The sequence below is a fragment of the Pseudophryne corroboree genome, chromosome 4 (assembly GCF_028390025.1).
Source record: "Pseudophryne corroboree isolate aPseCor3 chromosome 4, aPseCor3.hap2, whole genome shotgun sequence".
In the NCBI taxonomy this organism is placed as follows: Eukaryota; Metazoa; Chordata; class Amphibia; order Anura; family Myobatrachidae; genus Pseudophryne; species Pseudophryne corroboree.
The window spans coordinates 803118534-803143473 of NC_086447.1; the positions used below are offsets into that span (position 1 = coordinate 803118534).

Here is a 24940-nt window from a genome sequence, read left to right on the forward strand (position 1 = left end):
TCGTTGGTGTATGCTGTGCAGAGCTTTGACACACGGATCCTGTTCTGGGCCTTCCGCTAGATGGATTTGGATGAAAAAAGTTTTATAAACTGTAATAATTGACGGAAATTACCACATTTCAATGACCTGAAATAACTGACTGAAATGACCATAAATCAATTAACTAAAATAACTGACAGAAATGGAGGTGGAAAGACAACAAATATTGTGTACCCAAAAGCCTTGGAATAGCAACGTTGATAACCGAAAGAAAACTTTAAACCCACCTCACAATGGAAAAGTGATAATAAAACTGGACAGAAAGCTGAGGATCTGAGCTACTGGCGGCACCCAAACAAAAAACGACACTGAGCAGCCACCTCATGGGTGTGTTGAAATAGCTGCTAAGCTACTAATTATTTTTAAAATGTTGACAGCTACATCCAACTCATTGACAATTTAGGAACTTGAAAATGTATGTAAATCCGGCCAATGCCGGTACTTCAGCTAGTTACTTATATGGAGAAAACAGTGAGCTTCCTCTGTTAGCTAAGGCCATTTTCAGATGGCGCTAGCCTGCTGTTAGTTTTCAGGGCAGATCACAATATTTAATAAATATGCCCCAAAAGGTAATATTCAGTGCATACCTGCCTACCTGACCCTCTCCATGAGGGAGAAAATGCTCTGTTCCTGGACTTCCCTGATAATGTATGATTGTCATCACCTGTGGTGAGCTAGTTAATTGATAAGAAAAGTGTTTCACCACAGGTAATGGCAATCATACATTACCAGGAAAGTCCAGGAACAGAGCATTTTCTCCCTCATGGAGTGGGTCAGGTAGGCAAGTATGATTCAGTGGCATAAGGGATTAGTCCAGGCGCAAGTTGGTATACTCAGCAGCCCAATCCCCACCCAAATCCTCAAAAGTCTGTGGTGCATTTATCTATTCTGACCACCCATTATTGACCTCAGATTGTTTCTAAATATAATTATTTTCTAATCACCTGACCTCATCTGATGTTAAGGTACCAGTCTGAGTTTGGAGAAGTACATGTTTCCTCTGCATTGTGACTTGCTCCAAGCCTTCTCTCTTGCATTGGCTAATATTTTCCTGTTAAGGCTATGTCACATTATTAACCATTTGAAATCACATTTTGTTGTCTCAGACCTTATATAATAGAATGGCAATATAAATGGGCCACAAGGACGTGCAGCATGAGTCAGCATCTCAGGAACTTTTTGCAGCAATGCTGTAATCTGTTTACTGAAAATCCAAAAGTTTTTCATTCTCAGGAAATCAGCATTTGTCACATGATACTGCATACTCACCCATTCTCCCGAAATGCCCATGAGACTTCCTAATAAGGAAGGGGGGGGAGAAAGTCTCCCCAACCTCCAGCATGCTGCCCTCTTCACAAGTGAAGTGAGCAAGCCAGAGTCTTCATGATGCAATTTGCATTTATTTGCATCATTGTGGCCCTGCGTATTACAGCTTTGCACAGTGGGGGAGGATGAACGAGATACAGTGTCATGCTGCTCAGAGCTGGTTGCCACCTGTGCGTCTATATGTGGCAATGTGTTATCCTGAGATGATACGCTAATGCAGATTACGCCCCTTATGCAAGAGAATAGCTCTTTGCTTCAAGATTTTAAACAAGCTGTCATTATTAGACTAACTGGCCTGGAGATACTGTTTTTCATGAAGCAATCCTACCTGGAGATGCCGAAGAACGGTCTCTACGGTGGCGGCAGAAGGCGGGTGTGGGGGGTGCGGCGACACCTAAGTGCCAGCTCTTCTGCAGTGACAGGATCTGAGTGCTGCAGTGACACGCCCCCGGAGTGAAGAGGAGATCCGCAAGGCCACACCCTTCAAATCAGGTGCGGCCCTTTTCGGGCGGCTGCAGCGAGGTGAGTCGGGGTGCAGTAAAGCAGAGTGCGCACCAGGTGTCACCACACCTGGTGACGCCTCTGGGTCTCTACCCTTATTTATTAATTGTCTTCAGCAGTATAGTCAGCTTTTTTTTGCTTAGCATATATAAATTAACATCTTAGAGGTGAAGAACAGAGATCCCACATGTGCACACATAGGGCTGCTAGATCACTCTTTGCACACTGGAATGCCTCCAGTGAGAGGTGTAACTAGGGTCAATGGCGTACAGGGCAAATGGCCCCCTCCGTAGTAAATGTGAAAAAAAGTAGTGTTTGTGCGGCCGGGGGGAGGAGGGAGTCGGCATGGGGGCCGATGGGAGCCACCTACTGGTGGCGGGTGGGATCATTAACCCCCTGCATATCACACGAGGAGATAGAGGAGTGACCTGTGTGCTGGGCTGGAGAGAGAGGCTACTGCAGAGGCAGTCACTCATCTCTCTCCCTGCACTGAAGTGTCGGCGGTGTCTACAACGGGTGGCGGCGGGCAGCGGGACAGGCAGTGGATAAAATGTGCCCACTCCTTCCCCTCTCAGCGCCACTGCCTGCGGCTACACATTACATAGATCTGTTCAGCGTTAATGCTCTTTATTTGTTTCAAAAGTATATTATGTAAGTAGCTTCATACAGTTAGAATGCTAATGCTTTCTATAAAGGAGCAAATAGCTCCATGAGTAAAGCTGGGTACACACCAGACAATGGGGGTCATTCCGAGTTGTTCGCTCGCAAGTGGATTTTAGCAGATTTGCTCATGCTAAGCCGCCGCCTACTGGGAGTGAATCTTAGCATCTTAAAATTGCGAACGATGTATTCGCAATATTGCGATTACACACCTCGTAGCAGTTTCTGAGTAGCTCCAGACTTACTCGGCATCTGCGATCATTTCAGTGCTTGTCGTTCCTGGTTTGACGTCACAAACACACCCAGCGTTCGCCCAAACACTCCCCCGTATCTCCGGCCACTCCTGCGTTTTTTCCGGAAACGGTAGCGTTTTTCCCCACACGCCCATAAAACGGCCTGTTTCCGCCCAGTAACACCCATTTCCTGTCAATCACATTACGATCGCCAGAACGATGAAAATGCCGTGAGTAAAATTCCTAAGTGCATAGCAAATTTACTTGGCGCAGTCGCAGTGCGGACATTGCGCATGCGCATTAGGCGGAAAATCGCTGCGATGCGAAGATTTTTACCGAGCGAACAACTCGGAATGACCCCCAATATATTGTCATGCACATTGACCAGTGTGTACGCACTATTAGGTGCTCCCGTGAATCGTTTGTTGCTTCTTCTGATCGGCAATGCAGGCCAATCCGAAGATATCGTCAGGGACACAATGCTCCTGGATGTGGCCACTGAACGATATAACCAGTGGAGAATTTCCCATTTGGCACATGAGGCACGTGCCTAGGGGCGGCACCTGTTTGGGGGTGGCACTTGGATGCTTGTGTTGGTATTGTCAGCCCAAAATGTACCAGTAAATGTAAAATGTAAAATATTTCCACTGTACTGTACCATATGCCATATTGAATAGAATATAAATGGGTAGGGCATGCACATACTGCCCCAGTATGCTGTCCTACTGTACTTAGTAAATATGTATACATAATTAAAATGTCATAGTTAGTGGCTTTTTTTATTATTTTATTAAATTGCTATCATTAAATGAGGTCTTATAACCAATCTATAAATATAGTAAAATTAGGCAGGCAGGGGGCAGCCATTACTGTTGTGTCTAGGCACCCTCACCCCTAAATCCGCCCCTGGATATAGCGCTCAATCATGAAAATTTACAGGTGCCGCAGAACAGCGCCCCCTAACCTGCTGGGCTCTGTGCTACAACTAGTTGCGGCCCTGGCAGTGCACTCTGTGCCAGCCCTTCCCCCCACACCGGGAAGTACGGCACTGCCCAGACCATCCTCAGGATGCTCCAGGGAACTGTACAAGCTTGTAGGGTGTGTGTCTGCGGCACTGCAGCAGCAATACTCACCCTGGGCAATGGCACCACTTGCACACCACTAGTTACAGCTTGAGGCGCAAGAACATAGAACTTGATATATAGCCTAAGCACTGAAATGCCAGCTAAGTAACCTTTTAGAACTTTTATATTATTTTCATGGGATCATCCAACCAGGAGAATAATTATCTCTGCATTCCACCCAAAGATGTATGAACCTGGAAAAGGCATAAGGAAGTGATAAACCAGTGATAAATGCAAGGTGATAAATGCACCAGCCAATCAGCTCCTAACTGTTAATTTACATATTGGAGCTGATTGGCTGGCGTGTTTATCACCTTGCTTTTATCACTGATTTATCACTTCCTTATACCTTCTCCAGGTTAATACATCTGCTCAGCATACTTGCCGACTTCTGGGCTGCTCTGTCCGGGAGAGAGCAGCCGGTCAGCTCATCAGGGCAGGCAGGCAGTGAGGTGACGTCCAGAGGCGGAACGGGGTGGGCTAGAGGCGGAACGGGAGCGTGGCTGCTGGTTCACGTCATGTAAGCCACACCCCCCTGCTGTGTAATGCCGCTATTACCGGCATTATACAGCAGGGGGCGTGCTATGATGACGCGATTCAACAAGAATCGCGTCATCGCCTGCTCGGACCGCCCACTTTACTCGCTAAGTGGGTGGCCGGGCAGGGGGTGACCGCTGAAATCGGGAGACTTGCCTGCTCTTCAGGGGGGCCGGGAGGGTCACCCGATTTTCGGGAGCCTCCCGCCCATTCCGGGATGGTAGGCAAGCATGCTGCTCAGTGACATACTATTGATAAACCTTCCATGAGAAGACAAATATACATAACACTATAAGGCAATGGCATTGAGCTAAGTACAATCAGATATATTCAAAAATATTTGCCAGACAGTAAACTATGAGGTAGTCTCTCTGCACCCCAGAGCACACAGACTGTAGGCAGAGAGAGGGCACAGGAGACAACATTGTTTGTTACACATATAATGGGCTCCAGAGGGGAAAGAGAGGTATGGTGTGTGTTACAGATCAACTATATAGACCTACAGATCCTGGAGTTTGTTTACAAGATATAAGAGTAATAGTAACAATTGTTGTAAGTAATCTGTAATCCTTTCTTTGTATATAGTGCATATATGTTGCTTAATAGGATAATTGTCCTATATCTAAAGGTCATGGGAGTGACTGCAGGTTAATTGTGTTAGTCTCCATTTATTACATATTATTATACAAATAAATGACATATAAATAAAAGAAACAGAAGATAAAGATAGCAGAGCGCAATAGTGATTGCAATCCAAAAGGGGAGAGAACACTTGATACGGGATGCGATCAATTTACCTACAATCAAAATCCTGACGGTCAAAATCCCGACAACCATTGACTGATGGTCAAAATCCCGACAAGGTCAATATCCTGACATGATCAAAATACCGACATTTAAAATGTCGACAGGTCAAAAAGTCGACATGAGTTTTTCATGATTTTTTTATTTAAACCGACTTGTTCATACTTTACCATCCCAGTGGACCTGGAGGGGGAATATAATAGTGTGCCGAGCGCAGCGTGAGGCACCATGCCCAAAGCATGGTGAGCGCAGCGAGCCATACGAGGGGACGCGGTACACTTTTACCGTGTCCATGTCAATCTATGTCGACATACACACCAAAAAGAATGTGAAACTTGTGTCGACTTTTTGACCTGTCGACATTTTAAACGTCTGTATTTTGACCACCAGCTGCAGCGGACGCCGTGGGCTGTGTGGGCATCCGCTGCAGCCGGCTCCAGTGACAGACACTAGAGCATACTTACCTACTTTTGAAAAGTAGTTTCAGGGAGATTGTAGGAGTGCCGTTGAAGGGGCATGTCTAGTTCCAGCCAAAGGGGCGTGTCTAGCACCACCCATGGGCGTATCCATTTCCACTAAGGAGTGTGGGTACAGAGGGTGATACAATATGCATATAGTGAGTAGGGTACAGAGGGTGACACTACAATACCTTCTCTCTGGACACCACAACCATGGGCAATGCAGGATTCCTAAACCAAGGACGCTCGGTCGGACCAGCCCCCCTACTCCCCTTAGAGAGGTATTTCTCATTTACTTGAGTGATTGAACTTTCCACACTAAACGGTGAAGCCGCTGACACGTGAGACTGTTACAACTGCACCCATACAATCAGTGGATAACTGAATAGTGCCTGCTCATATCCATGTGGATACTTTTCTAATAGAGACTGCTACATATATATACGGGTGGTCTTCAGTATGCCGAATGTCGGGATCCCGGCGCACAGTATACCGGCGCTGGGATCCCGACACCCGGCATACCGACAGCTATTCTCCCTCGTGGGGGTCCACGACCCCCCTGGAGGGAGAATAAAATAACGTGGCGCGTCACCATGCCCGCAGCATGGCGAACGCAGCGAGCCCGCAAGGGGCTACTTTGCGCTCGCCACACTGTCTGTATGCCGGCGGTCGGGCTCCCGGCGCCGGTATGCTGGTCGCCGGGAGCCCGGCCGCCGGCATACCATACTACACCCTATATATACACATTGGATACTTTATTTCATTGCTGCAGATAGAGTGATACCTTTTATCCATATCAATCTTGAACATATTATTTGTTCTTCCAGCGACTCAACTCATGGTATTAACTATATTTTAGATATTGTTTTAGATGTTTGCACATATGTATATATATATATATTCCTCCAGCAATCACGCGGCACTCCAAGGACTCTTCTTATATAATTTAATTGTGTGTTTAACCACAATTAAATTATATAAGAAGAGTCCTTGGAGTGCCGCGTGATTGCTGGAGGAATACTTATATCTTTATGCGAGCACCAGGACCGGGTGTAGTGAAGCGTGGAGTGCCGGCTGATTTGGATTGTTATATATATATATATATATATATATATATATATATATATAGTATATATGTTTGTAGTGATATATGTATAATACATTTTTCAGTTATACGTCAGCTCTTTGGTTTATTACTTTCCCAGCTATTTTGCGCAGCCTGCCTCCTTGTTCTCCTTTGTACACTACTGGGCGCCCACCACTACCCACAACTCTGCGGTGGCCGCTATTTAAATAGCACAACCTCACGCGTCAGGATGTCGTCTGTGCAGGCTCCAACCCCAGCACTTTCAGACTGGCGCATGCACAGTCCACATTAACACAAAGGGCATGTGAAAAACCAGGAGGACTCAGAAGATTTGTGGGGCAGTGGGAGGGTTAATAAAAAAACAGGAACCTCCTCCTGAGTACAAGAGGGTAGGCAAGTATGCTCTCAGACAAACCCTGCTGTTCTCAGCAGACCCACAGCTGCCCTGAATAATAATAATAAAAATAATAATACACAGAAAATGTGCAAATGCAGAGCAGCTGACAGAAGCACACACAGGAAACCACGGGACAGTGTAATACAGCAATTTGTACCAATGCTGACATGCATGCCCACAAATGCCAGGTGTCTCACTGGGCATGCAGCAAGAGGAACACAGGGCATGGAGAGGTACTATAAGCATATGACCACCTTACCTGCACTCCAGGCATACACAGTATGGAATCCATAGGTCCTATGTACCTGTAGCACCACATGATCAGGAGAACCCACTCCGCCATTAGCTCCCACACTTGAGTCACAGGGGTTGTCTTGTCTCTGACCACTGTCACACGTTACAGGGAAGGCCTCCCCTCTTTATCTCTCAATAGCAGCTTGGAACCGGTCTTCCATTCCACCCATTGCTCCTCCTCCCGCCTCTCTCCGTCACTCCGGCTCCCACAGAGACGAGCTACAACTAGCTAAACCTCCTCACGTACCCAGCAGCGCTGTCACTCATATATCAGAGCCCCACCCGCAGAGCCGGCCCTAGACAATTTGATGGCCCTAGGCAAGATTTTTATTGGTGCCCCCTAGCAGATAATCCGGTCACTCCTCCCAGCATGCTGTGCACAGCCAGCAGAAAATAGCTAGAGATTTTGCCACAGCGGCATGCCATCAACTTGAAGAGTGATGATTGCTCTCATCACCTTTAACTTGAACTGATGACACCGCTGCTATGGGTCCCATTAGAGTTTCCCAAACTCCGCCATTACAGTCCAGGTTTTCAGGATATCCATGCTTGAGTCCAGATAATTAAATCAAATTGACTGAGGTACTAACTATGGGCCTAATTCAGACCTGATTGTAACAGCAAAAATGTTATCTAATGGGCAAGTTACATTTGGGTGGGGTGTGTTCAAACTGAAATTTAAATTGCAGTGTAACAATAAAGCAGCCAGTATTTACCCTGCACAGAAACAATATAACCCACCCAAATCTAACTCTCTCTGCACGGGTTACATTTGCCCTACCTGCAATGCAACATGGTTTTGCACATTACAGAGACAAAGATTTTGCTTTTGCGATCAGGTCGGAATTAGGCCCTAAGTCACCTGTGCTCAAGCATAGCTACTAAGTCACCTGTGCTTAAGCATGGCTATCCTTAAAACCTAGACTGGATGGCGGAGTATGTGAAACTCTGGCCTACATTAAAAAACCTACATCCAAATAAAAATACATTGAAAATTCAAGACCCATACATACATTGAAAAAAACAGATCCACTTAAAGATACATTGAAAAAAACAGATCCACCTAAAGATATGTTGCAAAAGGCCAGATCCGCATAATACATTAAAAACATCAGATCCACTAAAAATACATAACAAAAAGCCAGATCCACATAAAAATACATTTAAAAAAGCTAAGCCCACAAAAAAAAACCTTGAAAATAACACATCCACATAATACATTGAAAATACCAGATTCACATAAAAATACATTATAAAGTATTAGAGGTTGTGTGGTAACAGGCTGGGGGACAGAGGTTGTGGGGTGAGGGACTGTGACTGGGGGACAGAGGTTGTGGGGTGACGGACTGTGACCGGGGGACAGAGGCTGTGGGGCGACAAAGTGTGACTGGAAGCTGAGGGGCGACGGACTGTGACTGGGGGACGGAGGCTGAGGGGCGACGGACTGTGACTGGGGGACGGAGGCTGAGGGGCGACGGACTGTGACTGGGGGACGGAGGCTGAGGGGCGAGGGACTGTGACTGGGGGACAAAGGCTGGGGGGCGATGGGCTGTGACTGGGGGACGGAGGCTGAAGGGCGACGGACTGTGACTGGGGGACGGAGGCTGAGGGGCGACGGACTGTGACTGGGGGACGGAGGCTGGGGGTGACAGGCTGTGACTGGGGGACGGAGGCTGGGGGCGACGGGCTGTGACTGGGGGACGGAGGCTGAGGGGCGACGGACTGTGACTGGGGGACGGAGGCTCTTGGGCGACGGACTGTCACTGGGGGGACGGAGGCTGTGGGGTGACGGACTGTCACTGGGGGACGGAGGCTGTGGGGCAACGGACTGTCACTGGGGGACGGAGGCTGTGGGGCGACGGACTGTCACTGGGGGACGGAGGCTGTGGGGCGACGGACTGTGACTGGGGGACAGAGGTTGTGGTGCAACGGACTGTGACTGGGGGACAGAGGTTGAGGGGCGATGGACTGTGACAAGTGGGTAAATGTGTGGAGTGACAGGCTGTGAGCGGGTGGCAGATTGTGTGAGGTGATAGGATGTGAGCAGGGGTAGAGGCTGTGACTGTGAGGCCGAGGTTTCTGTGGCCGGGGGACAGAGGTGACAATATTTTTGATTATGGGTGCTGGGCTGTGACTGTGAGGCAGAGATTTTGGGGTGACAGACTGGAGGGGGGGCAAAGGGTGTGCAGTAATGGGCTGTGACCAGTGGACAGAGGAGTTGGTGGTTGATGATTGGGGACTACGGACAGAAGGTCTGAGTAGTACAATAAAAAAGCCAATTTAAGTACTCTCACAGGTCAAAAATATAATCACCTTTAAGGGGGGGAGGGAGGGGGGTCCAGGGTGACACATAGAGGTAGAAGGTGTACAGTGTGCAATACACAGGAGGAGGGTTAGGGAGTATAGGGTATCACACACACAGAGGTGTAGGCGGTGTAAAATGTGTCATACACGAGGGGATGGAGGTACAGTACAGTATGTCATAAACAGGTGGGTACACACAGGGGTAGGCGGATACGGGGTGACATGCACACAAAGGTAGCGGGTACAGGGTGTCAAACACCATGGGAGCTAGGGGGGTACAAGGTGTCACAAACAGTGGTAGGGGGGTACGGGAGGTCACACACACACACACACACACACACACACACACACACACACACAGGAAGGGGGTACATGGGGTCTCACACACCCAGGAAGGGGGTACAGGGGGTCACACACACCCAGGAAGGGGGTACAGGGGGTAACACACACACACACACACACACACACACATATACAGGAAGGGGGTACAGGGGTCACACACACAGGAAGGGGGTACAGGGGGTAACACACACACACACACACACACACACACATACAAGAAGGGGGTACAGGGGTCACACACACAGGAAGGGGGTACAGGGGTCACACACACTCAGGAAGGGGGTACACGGGGTCACACACACAGGTAGAGGGTACAGGGGGTCACACACACAGGTAGAGGGTACAGGGGGTCACACACACAGGTAGAGGGTACAGGGGGTCACACACACACACACACACACACACACACACACACACACACAGGTAGAGGGTACAGGGGGTCACACACACAGGTAGGGGGGTACAGGGGGTCACACACACACAGGTAGGGGGTACAGGGGGTCACACACACAGGTAGGGAGTACAGTGGGTCACACATAAGGCTACCAGGTTACTCACCGCACTGTGTCCTATCAACATCGAGGTGAGCTGCAGGGTGTCACTGAGGAGGCCGGCGGACCCAGGTACAAGCAGACGAGGAGGTCCGAGACAAGCGGCTCCAGGCCAGACAAGGTGGCTGGCTGACAGCACAGTGCCCAAGGGAGGGGAGGATCTGCTGGGAATAGGCATGCAGTCCAATTAGTTAGTGTTAGAGGCAGCCTCTCTCCTCCTTCTCCCCCCTTCTCCCTTCCCCTCTGTGGCACGTTTTATTATTGCTAGCCGCGCACCCGTTCTGGAGCTCCCTACTGCTGCCGGCTCAGATTAATGAGCTGCCCTGCCAGTGGCCGCCTGAACGGAGCAGCATGCTTGTATTATTGCTAGCCAGCCCCCCACATGCTATGTTGCTGGCACTCCCTCCCGCTGCAGGGCGGCTCAGCTCAGATGGGCAGCACAAACGAAGAGACGCTGGTGGCTACCCCTGCCCCACAAACCACCACCAGAGCCGGTCCTGCCAATCAAAGACCACAGCCCCACCTCCCACCGTGACCACAGCTTGCTGGGTGAGTGCTCCGCTTCTCTCAGCTGCAGCAATTCTGCAGCTCTTCACCCTGTGCAGGCTCTCCGTCTCGGCACTTTCGGACTGGCGCATGCTCAGTCCGCATTTACACCAAGTACAGACGAAAAACCGGGAGGAACCGGACAATTTGCGGGGCAGCGGGAGGCTCAGTTAAAAACCGGGAGCCCCCCGCTGAATGCAGGAGGGTAGGCAAGTATGCACTAGAGGTCATTATTGACCTCTAGTGTCTGTGCGGCGCTGCTATGGGAGAGATGTCATGACGTCTCTCCCATAGAGAGGAGCCGCGGGAGGCCAGAGACGGAGCAGCAGCAGCGGCGGTCGGGAAGCAGGAGCGGCGCAGTGGTAAGTATTGTTTTTTGTGTGTGTGTGTGTGTGTGTGTGTGTGTGTTTGACAGCGACAGGGGGCACAGCAGCAGAGGGTACAACTACAGGGGGCACAGCAGCAGAGGGCACAACTACAGGGGACACAACTACTGAGGGCAAAGCAACAGGGGGCACAACTACTGGGGCAAATCTACTGGGCGCAAAGCAACAGGGGGCACAGCAACAGAGGGCACAACTATTGGGGGGCAAAGCAACAAGCGACGGGGCACAACTAAAGGGGGCACTGCTACAGGGGGCATAATTACAGGGGGGCAAATCTACTGGGGGCAAATCAACTGGCGAGCACAACTACTTGGGGCAAATCTGGGGGCATAACTGTGGCCACGCCCCTCCCATATGAAGCCACACCCCTATTTTTTGACGCGCACTAACTTTGGAAAGTTTTGCACTGGGCACCACCAGGTGTAGAACCAGCCCTGTGCATTAGCACAGTCTATATGTAAAATAAATCCAGTGCCCTACGGCTATTGTCTACTCTCTTCTAGACATATGGGGAGGGATGTAAAGAAGTCAGAATTCGGCGGCTGGGCAGGATGCTGGCCGAACTCTTACATTTTTTGAAGGGGCAATCATTTACAAGGCTAAACCATGCCTTGTAAATGATTGCCCCTTTAAAAAACCTGAGAGTTCGGCCAGCATCCTGCAGGCCACTGAATTTGGACTTCACTACATCCCGGCCATTGCCTTGTTTGCCTCACATGGCACACTGCTACCAAAAGTCTACCAGGGCCTAAACTAGGATTTTTGAAACCCGGAGTAAGGCACCTTGCAAGTTTTCAAGAAGGAGCATCAAGATGCTGCATCAACATATACAGGGCGCAGGGTGCAAATACAACATAGTGGCTTTATGAGCAAGTTATTAAAATGTTCCAAAGTGAAATAGCCTAGTAGACAACTTCGGAGGCATTTCTGTCAGATAGTCAGGTAGACCCATGATCATCACGTTCTTCTCTGGCTGCCTGACAGCGTGACCACAAGCATGTGCTATGCAAGGAAACAGAAAATGAAGATCGGGGCAGCACGTGGCAGGTAGCTAAGTGCTAATATGACCAGTTAATGGAAGAAGAACTGATCACCAATGGATTCTGAGGGGCAGAGTAAATTGTGAGTGAGTTGAAAAATATAAAAACAATATAAGATTTTTCCTGCAGGTGCAAGATATTTTATTTTTGTTTTTTTGGGAACACCTGTAAAATCCATATTTTTAATAAAAATTGTTGTGATTTGCTTTGGAACCCTTTGGATACCCCCCTAATAACTAACTAACTAAGTAATTGGAAGTTTCCAGTTAGCTTAATTCTACAGCGCAGTCAGAGCCAGCCCTAGGCATAGGCAAACTAGGCAAATGCCTAGGGAATTTGGTATGCCTAGCGGCTCAAGCAGCTTATGCTGATTCAAATGATATGCGGCAGGCCTATATTGTGTACGTGACTGTGGCTGTATCTGCATACGGAATGTTACGTTACAGTTTATTCTTGAAGATAAAGTCACAGTGTATGTTTATAAGGACTTATAAGGACATTAATATTGTGTGTCATATGTGTTAGGGGCATGACTGTGTGGGATGATGTGTATGAATGCATTACTAATGTGTGGCATTATGTGTATAAGGTGCTCTATTGTGTGGCGTAACGTATAGAAAGGGCACTACTGTGTGGTCTAATGTGAATAAAGAGCAATATGGTGTGGTGTAATGTGAATAAGGGGCAATACTGTGTGATGTAATGTGAATAAGGGGCACTACTGTGAGGAGTAACGTAAATAAGGTAAAGTGGTACTACTGTGTAATGTAATGTGAATAAGGTACACTATCACTGATAAAATATGAGTAAAGTTGCACTACTGTAGTGTAAATTGAATTGGAGGTACTATTGTTTGGCCATGCCCCTTCCCAGCAAGAATACGCCCCTTTTTGGGCTGTATGCTGAATGTATGCACTGTTCCTATTTACAATATTGGGGGTAGGAGCAACAAAAATGAGGACTGCTATGGGTGAGGGGTGATGGTGCTGGGAAAGGTTGCAGGATCAGAGGCGGAACTAGTGTGGTTGCTATGACAACCTAATAACCAATCACAAAACAGTGTGATGATAAGAATTATGGGTATGGAGGAAATTTTAAGTTGTGGAGAGTAGAGTAGGATGGAATGGGTTCATTTATAATGAAGTTAATAGAAGTATTGATGTTCCCTCTGATACGTATCAACTTTTAGATATAACCAATTTAGAAAATTAAATGAATAAAACTATAGATATACTGTTTGTTTTATGAATGTATGTATAAATGGAGATTAATTGTAATGTCTGTTAATGAATATTAGTATAAAGAATTATATTTATTAGGAATTAAGGTTGTTTAGGAGGAGAAATTATATGATTGGTGGATGGAATCAGGTGACCAAGGTTATAGGGTATATAAACCCCAGTTGTTTTGTTTGACTTTACACCCTGAGGAAGGAAAGGATTCCGAAACGCGTTGGTGTTCTGGAGAATCGCTGATAGCTGTGGTCAATTCGTGTTTAACCCTATTGGTTTTTGAAGTTTTTTGATGACATCTTGGAGGTCACTGTATCATAGACCTTTCCCGGGAATGGTATGGTGAGGAGTGTCTCCTCTTAAAGAAATTCTTCCATAACCTTTGGGGTTTACAGTGGAACAAAACAACTTTCAGCTAGATCAGGAAGAGATACAGCATTTATGTTTTTATATGGACTATTTTTTATGAAGAAATAAACTTTTTATGAACCTTGGGTCACGTTTGCTTGGTGGAGAATACGTGGACTAAAGAAACCTTTTGGTGCATATAGGGCTTTTTAGCCCAGGTGAGTGTCATTCTATATGCGTGTATATATGACTATTGGTGGAAGATAAACAACTACCAGTTAAAGAAACCTTTATGTGAACGCATCTCACTGAGTTATGGTGAGTTTGAAGGTTCCTTTATGGTGACAGCAGTATAGTGTGCACCTACTGATTGATTGTACTCTTCAACCTATATCAGCAGTATACAGGTCATCAAGAAATATTTTGAACATCTAGCAGCGCTCGAGGACCGCTCTCCATTGTTTGTGTATATGTTTTGAACGAGTTTGGTGCTCTTGTGAGTGGGACTGAGCAGCAGCTAGAAGGGCGCAAGTTACTACATTTAATATATATATATTTGGTTTGTCTTTGCACTTTTGTGTGTGTGTCTTGCTGCCTTAAGAATGTTTAAACATAGAACAGAAAGAAGAGCTCACATTACAGAGATCTTTAATGAAAATTTTGATGTGAATCTTAAAGATTATGATCTAAAGAATGCTATGTATAAAATGGAAAGGTTATTAGTTAAGGAAGGAAAAGTATGGTGGGAGATAGCTTCCCTAGAGAAATACTGTTCAGAAAAAATTGTTCCGAGGGGATTACGTATATTAACAAAATGCCTTCATTTGAGAATATATCTAGAGATTTTAAGGAAGGCTGGTGCAATATATTGGATACCTGGTCACTCTCACTTATGTCGTTTATCATTAAAGAGAGGAACAAGGAGTTACGAGGCTTAGAAAATGAGATTGAAATGCTTAAATCATTGATGGAACCTTTTTCAAAATTAGAAGAATATCATGTAATGGAGGAAGAGGTTACAAGAAAAGTCGAAAGGAATGAAAAAGAACTGAAGTTAAAGAAGCATAAGAAATATACAAGGGATAAAAATTATTATGCCACAGGTACCCCATATTCTCTGAAATATCAAGGGGAAGATATAATCACAAATTTAGAGGATAATGGGCATGATAAATTTGTGAGAAGGGATAGACTATATAGGGATGAGAACCCCCGGTATACTAAGAGGGAACAATTACCCAGAGAGAAGGGATTTGGTAGGAGGAGAACACAGTATGACCAAACCCCGGATAGGTTAACTTATAGGGGACGTTTCAAAAATAATGAGTATGGGAGGATCCCTGGGACATATAGGAATTTTGAGGACCATCATAGGTGGAATCAGAAACCTAGATATGGAGAGGAGAGGGTAAGATCTAGAGAGGAAAGAGAGAACTACTCCAGATTCCATGGGACTAATAGATTTGGAGTGTTGGAGGAACAGGAACGTTTTTTAGGGAACCGAATCAGAAGATCACAGTCACCAATACAGCCTCACAGTATAAGAGGAAAACAAGGGGTAAGAGGGGAGGGAAGAATAGATGTTTAAACAAAGAAAGAAGGCAGAAAAAAACATAAGGAGAAGGATACATTACCTGTGGAGCAAATAGAGGGAAATACTTCTGGTGAACATAAAACAAAGATATACAATTTAAGTAATCATTTATTAACTGAACAAGAGAATAATGTATTGGAGAGAGGTTTGAAATTTGCACCCTCAAATAAATGCAACAAATTCGATGTCTTTGTTGACATCGAAAGGTTTATTAGAAGATTAACATTAAAAAGATTTTTTGAAGAAAATCCCAGTAATACTGATATTAGTGAGGAGCCAGTGGGTGTTAAATTTAAAAGAAAATCTTCTTTTTATCCGAAGTATAAAAGGGGTTGCTTTGTGGAATCATTTGAAAAGGCAATAAAGGATGATTTAGAATCCATTGATCTTAAACCAAATAAAAAAATGAATTTAACTAAAAAAGAACAGGAGGCCATTAAATCTTTGAGTAAGAATAAAAATATTGTAATAAAACCCGCTGACAAGGGGGGAGGGGTGGTAGTGATGAATGTAGAGGATTATAATGAAGAAATTGTGAGACAATTAATGGATAAAACAACATATAAGAAATTAAGGGGTAATCCAAATACCAATATCATGAAAAAATTGGATATCTTTTTGGCTATGTACACCTCTAAGAGAATCATAACCGATGAAGAACGTTTGTTTATTTATATTGAGAACCCATCCATTCCGGTCGTTTATGTGTTACCTAAAATGCATAAATGTAAAGAAAAACCCCCAGGTCGGCCAATAGTAGCAGGTACAAATTCCTGCTTATCCAATTTATCTTTATATATTGATCATCTTTTACAGCCTTATGTTAAATCCACCCCTTCCTATCTGAAGGATACTATAGCTACTATTAATAGAATTAATGGTATTCAGTGGGGAGAAAATTATTTTTTAGTTACAGCAGATGTGTCATCTTTGTACACTATTATAGATCATGACACTGGTTTGAAGTCTATAGAAGTGTTTCTTAGGCACAGCGAGATGGTGGAGGATAAAATCCAATTTATTTTGGAGGGTATTTCTCTTATCCTTAAAAACAACTTTTTTTTTGTTTAATGATGATTTTTACCTCCAACTTAGGGGTACAGCCATGGGCACCAGACTGGCGCCGAGTTATGCCAATCTATTTATGGCCTATTGGGAGGAACAGTTTGTGTCAGACTGGCATCATGAGTTCGATGCCAGTCTGGTGTCTTGGAGCCGTTACATAGACGATATTTTGTTTGTATGGAGGGGGGATAGATCTTCTTTGGACCAATTTTGTGATTACTTAAATTCAAATAGTGATAATATTGTGCTTACCTTTAATATTAGTTCTAATCAAGTGGAGTTTCTGGATTTAAGCATATACGTGGAGGAAGGGATTATTAAGACTAAGAACTTCATTAAACCCACAGACTGTAATTCATTTATTGAACACAGTAGTAACCACCATTATAATTGGCTTCGTGGCATCCCCACAAGCCAATTTCAACGTATTAGAAGGAACTGTACGGACCTTAGCAATTTTCAGGAACAAGCTGAAACCCTTAGTAATCAATTTATTGCTAACGGATACAATAAATAAATTATTGATAAAGCGAGAGGAGATGCACTTAAACTTGATAGAGACCACATGTTAAAAGGAGGGGGGGGGAAAGATAGGTTTGAGGGCAACATTAGTATCCCATTTATTAGGGGTTATAATAGTCAGCATAAACAGATAGAAGGCATTATCAAAAAACATTGGGGAATTTTGAAAAATTACCCCCTGTTGAAACCTTATGTTTTAGACCATCCGAGGTTTGTATATCGAAAGGCACGTAGTCTGAAGGATAACATCGTTAGAAGTGCCTTATCTGCACCCAAGATGATGACTAGAAATAAATCTAAAGGTTTCTTTAGATGCGGAATGTGTCAGATGTGCCGTGTGTGTACTAGTAAATCGAGTAAGTTACAGAATATGTATCCTCACAGACAGGAAAAACATATGTCATTAAGGATTTCATTACGTGCAATACAAAGGATGTACAGTAATATACCTATTGGAGTGTGATTGCAAAATGCTGTATATTGGTAGAACATCTCAAATGCTTAAAGTCCGGCTGGCAGAGCATGTGAGGAACATAAAAAAAGGATTGGAGATGCATAATGTGTCATTGCACTTTAAAGATAAGCATGAATGTAATATTAGGCATATGAAGAGTTTTTGTGGAATAAAAGTAGTGCAACCCAACTGGAGAACCAATAATAGTGAGGAAACTCTAGCTAAGGAAGAGATGAGAAGTATTTATGAGGTTAGAACTCTTGTTCCTAAGGGTTTTAACGTTGAGTTTGAAACCAAGTGGTTCTTATAAATTAGAGGTTTGTGGTATTTGTACTAATTACCAGTTGGGGTGTGCCTTCTTTGAGCCTACTTTTTTCTCTGATGGCATCTGTATTGTTATGTTAGTATTGGTATTAATATGTTTTTAAAGTTTTATTAATGTATATACTAATATGGTTTTTATTTATGTCTTTTATGGGGAACACTATACATGAATCCAGGGTGTATGCCCCTTAGAGAAAATTGGAAGCTGCAATAGAGTATACTTGCAGCATCAATGATGTGAAACTAAGAGGATCTGCACTCCACACACTATCAAAATCCCTTCCGGCTTGCGGTCCATAACTAGGAAGTGACGTATCGCGGGGGACTACAGTCGCGTTCACTCTGTTTTGGAGAAGATCGGTCCGTTACCAGGAAGGGCCGCGTTGTTTGCGGTCCGTAACCAGGAAGTGACGTATCGCTGCAGTCCGGAGCCGGGTCTATAGAATGAGAATGACGTATCAGGAGTGGTCGAGTGGAAAGCTGATAAGAACTGTATATGGAGTGGTGGACGTGCGGTTGCTATGACAACCTAATAACCAATCACAAAACAGTGTGATGATAAGAATTATGGGTATGGAGGAAATTTTAAGTTGTGGAGAGTAGAGTAGGATGGAATGGGTTCATTTATAATGAAGTTAATAGAAGTATTGATGTTCCCTCTGATACGTATCAACTTTTAGATATAACCAATTTAGAAAATTAAATGAATAAAACTATAGATATACTGTTTGTTTTATGAATTTATGTATAAATGGAGATTAATTGTAATGTCTGTTAATGAATATAAGTATAAAGAATTATATTTATTAGGAATTAAGGTTGTTTAGGAGGAGAAATTATATGATTGGTGGATGGAATCAGGTGACCAAGGTTATAGGGTATATAAACCCCAGTTGTTTTGTTTGACTTTATACCCTGAGGAAGGAAAGGATTCCGAAACGCGTTGGTGTTCTGGAGAATCCCTGATAGCTGTGGTCCATTCGTGTTTAACCCTATTGGTTTTTGACGTTTTTTGATGACATCTTGGAGGAACACTGTATCATAGACCTTTCCCGGGAATGGTATGGTGAGGAGTGTCTCCTCTTAAAGAAATTCTTCCATAACCTTTGGGGTTTAGAGTGGAACAAAACAACTTTCAGCTAGATCAGGAAGAGATACAGCATTTATGTTTTTATATGGACTGTTTTTTATGAAGAAATAAACTGTTTTTATGAACCTTGGGTCACGTTTGCTTGGTGGAGAATACGTGGACTAAAGAAACCTTTTGGTGCATATAGGGCTTTTTAGCCCAGGTGAGTGTCATTCTATATGCGTCTATATATGACTATTGGTGGAAGATAAACAACTACCAGTTAAAGAAACCTTTATGTGAACACATCTCACTGAGTTATGGTGAGTTTGAAGGTTCCTTTATGGTGACAGCAGTATAGTGTGCTCTTACTGATTGATTGTACTCTTCCACCTATATCAACAGTATACAGGTCATCAAGAAATATTTGGAACATCTAGCAGCGCTCGAGGACCGCTCTCCATAGTTTGTGTATATGTTTTGAACGAGATTGGTGCTCTTGTGAGTGGGACTGAGCAGCAGCTAGAAGGGCGCAAGTTACTACATTTTATATATATATTTGTGTTGCTAGGGGCCACCAGCAAAAATCTTGCCTAGGCCATCATATTGGTTAGGGCCGGCTCTGAGCGCAGTCCTCCTCCTCCGCTTCTCGTCGCTTCTCCTGAGCGTTGCAGACAGAAGCTTCCAAGGACCAGGAACAGTCATTGGCATATCTATAATGGGTACAGTGTGTGATGCACACGGACCCCTGTGTCCAGGGGGCCCACATCACACACACTGCACTTATTTTAGTAACTTATTTTTTAGTGATGAGCGGGTTCGGTTCCTCGGAAACCGAACCCCCCCGAACTTCATCCATTTTACACGGGTCCGAGGTATACTCGGATTCTCCCGTATGGCTCGGTTAATCCGAGCGCGCCCGAACGTCATCATCCTGCTGTCGGATTCTCACGAGATTCGGATTCTATATAAACAGCCACGCGTCGCCGCCATTTTCACTCGTGCATTGGAAATGTTAGGGAGAGGACGTGGCTGGCGTCCTCTCCGTTTATTAACAATATTTGTGCTACTGCTTATTGCTTAATTGTGGGGACTGGGGAGCAGCTGTATTATATATGAGGAGTACAGTGCAGAGTTTTGCTGACCAGTGACCACCAGTATACGTTGTCTGCCTGAAAAACACTCCATATCTGTGCTCAGTGTGCTGCATATATCTGTGCTCACACTGCTTAATTGTGGGGACTGGGGAGCAGCTGTATTATATAGGAGGAGTACAGTGCAGAGTTTTGCTGACCAGTGACCACCAGTATACGTTGTCTGCCTGAAAAACATTCCATATCTGTGCTCAGTTTGCTGCATATATCTGTGCTCACACTGCTTAATTGTGGGGACTGGGGAGCAGCTGTATTATATAGGAGGAGTACAGTGCAGAGTTTTGCTGACCAGTGACCACCAGTATACGTTGTCTGCCTGAAAAACACTCCATATCTGTGCTCAGTGTGCTGCATATATCTGTGCTCACACTGCTTAATTGTGGGGACTGGGGAGCAGCTGTATTATATAGGAGGAGTACAGTGCAGAGTTTTGGTGACCAGTGACCACCAGTATACGTTGTCTGCCTGAAAAACACTCCATATCTGTGCTCAGTGTGCTGCATATATCTGTGCTCACACTGCTTAATTGTGGGGACTGGGGAGCAGCTGTATTATATAGGAGGAGTACAGTGCAGAGTTTTGCTGACCAGTGACCACCAGTATACGTTGTCTGCCTGAAAAACACTCCATATCTGTGCTCAGTGTGCTGCATATATCTGTGCTCACACTGCTTTATTGTGGGCTATATCTGTGCTCACACTGCTTTATTGGGGGCACTGGGGACCACCAGTATATTATATAGGAGGAGTACAGTGCAGAGTTTTGCTGACAGTGACCACCAGTATATATAGCAGTACGGTACGGAAGGCCACTGCTCTACCTACCTCTGTGTCGTCAAGTATACTATCCATCCATACCTGTGGTGCATTTCAGTTGTGCGCAGTATATATAGTAGTAGGCCATTGCTATTGATACTGGCATATAATTCCACACATTAAAAAATGGAGAACAAAAATGTGGAGGTTAAAATAGGGAAAGATCAAGATCCACTTCCACCTCGTGCTGAAGCTGCTGCCACTAGTCATGGCCGAGACGATGAAATGCCATCAATGTCGTCTGCCAAGGCCGATGCCCAATGTCATAGTAGAGAGCATGTAAAATCCAAAAAATAAAGTTCAGTAAAATGACCCAAAAATCAAAATTGAAAGCGTCTGATGAGAAGCGTAAACTTGCCAATATGCCATTTACGACACGGAGTGGCAAGGAACGGCTGAGGCCCTGGCCTATGTTCATGGCTAGTGGTTCAGATTCACATGAGGATGGAAGCACTCATCCTCTCGCTAGAAAAATGAAAAGACTTAAGCTGGCAAAAGCACAGCAAAGAACTGTGCATTCTTCTAAATCACAAATCCCCAAGGAGAGTCCAATTGTGTCGGTTGCGATGCCTGACCTTCCCAACACTGGACGGGTAGAGCTTGCGCCTTCCACCATTTGCACGCCCCCTGCAAGTGCTGGAAGGAGCACCCGCAGTCCTGTTCCTGATAGTCAAATTGAAGATGTCACTGTTGAAGTACACCAGGATGAGGATATGGGTGTTGCTGGCGCTGGGGAGGAAATTGACAAGGAAGATTCTGATGGTGAGGTGGTTTGTTTAAGTCAGGCACCCGGGGAGACACCTGTTGTCCGTGGGACGAATATGGCCATTGACATGCCTGGTCAAAATACAAAAAAAATTACCTCTTCGGTGTGGAATTATTTCAACACAAATGCGGACAACAGGTGTCAAGCCATGTGTTGCCTTTGTCAAGCTGTAATAAGTAGGGGTAAGGATGTTAACCACCTAGGAACATCCACCCTTATACGTCACCTGGACCGCATTCATCATAAGTCAGTGACAAGTTCAAAAACTTTGGATGACAGCGGAAGCAGTCCACTGACCACTAAATCCCTTCCTCTTGTAACCAAGCTCCTGCAAACCACACCACCAACTCCCTCAGTGTCAATTTCCACCTTACACAGGAAAGCCAATAGTCCTGCAGGCCATGTCACTGTCAAGTCTGACGAGTCCTCTCCTGCCTGGGATTCCTCCGATGCATCCTTGAGTGTAACGCCTACTGCTGCTGGCGCTGCTGCTGTTGTTGCTGCTGGGAGTCGATCGGCATCCCAGAGGGGAAGTCGGAAGACCACTTGTACTACTTCCAGTAAGCAATTGACTGTCCAACAGTCCTTTGCGAGGAAGATGAAATATCACAGCAGTCATCCTGCTGCAAAGCGGATAACTCAGGTCTTTTCAGCCTGGGTGGTGAGAAACGTGGTTCCGGTATCCACCGTTAATTCAGAGGCAACTAGAGACTTGATTGAGGTACTGTGTCCCCGGTACCAAATACCATCTAGGTTCCATTTCTCTAGGCAGGCGATACCGAAAATGTACACAGACCTCAGAAAAAGAGTCACCAGTGTCCTAAAAAATGCAGTTGTACCCAATGTCCACTTAACCACGGACATGTGGACAAGTGGAGCAGGGCAGACTCAGGACTATATGACTGTGACAGCCCACTGGGTAGATGTATTGCCTCCCGCAGCAAGAACAGCAGCGGCGGCACCAGTAGCAGCATCTCGCAAACGCCAACTCGTTCCTAGGCAGGCTACGCTTTGTATCACCGCTTTCCATAAGAGGCACACAGCTGACAACCTCTTACGGAAACTGAGGAACATCATCGCAGAATGGCTTACCCCAATTGGACTCTCCTGGGGATTTGTGACATCGGACAACGCCAGCAATATTGTGCGTGCATTACATCTGGGCAAATTCCAGCACGTCCCATGTTTTGCACATACATTGAATTTGGTGGTGCAGAATTATTTAAAAAACGACAGGGGCATGCAAGAGATGCTGTCGGTGGCCAGAAGAATTGCGGGCCACTTTCGGCATTCAGCCACCGCGTGCCGAAGACTGGAGCACCACCAAACACTCCTGAACCTGCCCTGCCATCATCTGAAGCAAGAGGTGGTAACGAGGTGGAATTCAACCCTCTATATGCTTCAGAGGATGGAGGAGCAGCAAAAGGCCATTCAAGCTTATACATCTGCCCACGATATAGGCAAAGGAGGGGGAATGCACCTGACTCAAGCGCAGTGGAGAATGATTTCAACATTGTGCAAGGTTCTGCAACCCTTTGAACTTGCCACACATGAAGTCAGTTCAGACACTGCCAGCCTGAGTCAGGTCATTCCCCTCATCAGGCTTTTGCAGAAGAAGCTGGAGACATTGAAGGAGGAGCTAAAACAGAGCGATTCCGCTAGGCATGTGGGACTTGTGGATGGAGACCTTAATTCGCTTAACCAGGATTCACGGGTGGTCAATCTGTTGAAATCAGAGCACTACATTTTGGCCACCGTGCTCGATCCTAGATTTAAAACCTACGTTGTATCTCTCTTTCCGGCAGACACAAGTCTGGAGAGGTGCAAAGACCTGCTGGTGAGACACTTGTCAAGTCAGGCGGAACGTGACCCGTCAACAGCTCCTCCTTCACATTCTCCCGCAACTGGGGGTGCGAGGAAAAGGCTAAGAATTCCGAGCCCACCCGCTGGCGGTGATGCAGGGCAGTCTGGAGCGAGTGCTGACATCTGGTCCGGACTGAAGGACCTGCCAACGATTACTGACATGTCGTCTACTGTCACTGCATATGATTCTGTCACCATTGAAAGAATGGTGGAGGATTATATGAGTGACCGCATCCAAGTAGGCACGTCAGGCAGTCCGTACGTATACTGGCAGGAAAAAGAGGCAATATGGAGGCCCTTGCAGAAACTGGCTTTATTTTACCTAAGTTGCCCCCCCTCCAGTGTGTACTCCGAAAGAGTGTTTAGTGCAGCCGCTCACCTTGTCAGCATTCGGCGTATGAGGTTACTTCCAGAAAATGTGGAGAAGATGATGTTCATCAAAATGAATTATAATCAATTCCTCCGTGGAGACATTCACCAGCAATTGCCTCCAGAAAGTACACAGGGACCTGAGATGGTGGATTCCAGTGGGGACGAATTAATAATCTGTGAGGAGGGGGATGTACACAGTGAAAGAGGTGAGGAATCGGAGGATGATGATGAGGTGGACATCTTGCCTCTGTAGAGCCAGTTTGTGCAAGGAGAGATTGATTGCTTCTTTTTTGGTAGGGGCCCAAACCAACCAGTCATTTCAGTCACAGTCGTGTGGCAAACCCTGTCGCTGAAATGATGGGTTCGTTAAAGTGTGCATGTCCTGTTTATACAACATAATGGTGGGTGGGAGGGCCCAAGGACAATTCCATCTTGCACCTCTTTTTTCTTTCATTTTTCTTTGCATCATGTGCTGTTTGGGGACAATTTTTTTGAAGTGCCATCCTGCCTGACACTGCAGTGCCACTCCTAGATGGGCCAGGTGTTTGTGTCGGCCACTTGTATCGCTTAGCTTAGTCACACAGCGACCTTGGTGCTCCTCTTTTTTTCTTTGCATCATGTGCTGTTTGGGGACAATTTTTTTGAAGTGCCATCCTGCCTGACACTGCAGTGCCACTCCTAGATGGGCCAGGTGTTTGTGTCGGCCACTTGTGTCGCTTAGCTTAGTCACACA

The 24940-nt window shown here is 45.5% G+C and overlaps 1 protein-coding gene and 1 long non-coding RNA gene across 7 annotated transcripts in view; one reads left to right on the top strand and one right to left on the bottom strand.

Moving 5' to 3' along the window:
• The window catches only part of PLEK (pleckstrin), a 513179-nt gene extending 501800 nt beyond the window's left edge, over window positions 1-11379 (bottom strand). The window contains exons 1-2 of one of the 6 annotated variants that reach the window (XM_063918395.1): window positions 11181-11379; window positions 10665-10818 (exon numbers count right to left, since the gene is read on the bottom strand). The gene's annotated coding sequence lies outside the window, so the exon portion shown is untranslated. The other 5 variants (XM_063918392.1, XM_063918394.1, XM_063918393.1 and 2 more) reach the window with 5 other exon arrangements.
• Window positions 10757-19383, top strand: LOC134910407 (uncharacterized). The gene is made up of 2 exons (XR_010176189.1): window positions 10757-11206; window positions 18345-19383. It is a non-coding gene; the product is annotated as an uncharacterized LOC134910407 (long non-coding RNA).
• Window positions 19384-24940: the final 5557 nt, after the last annotated feature.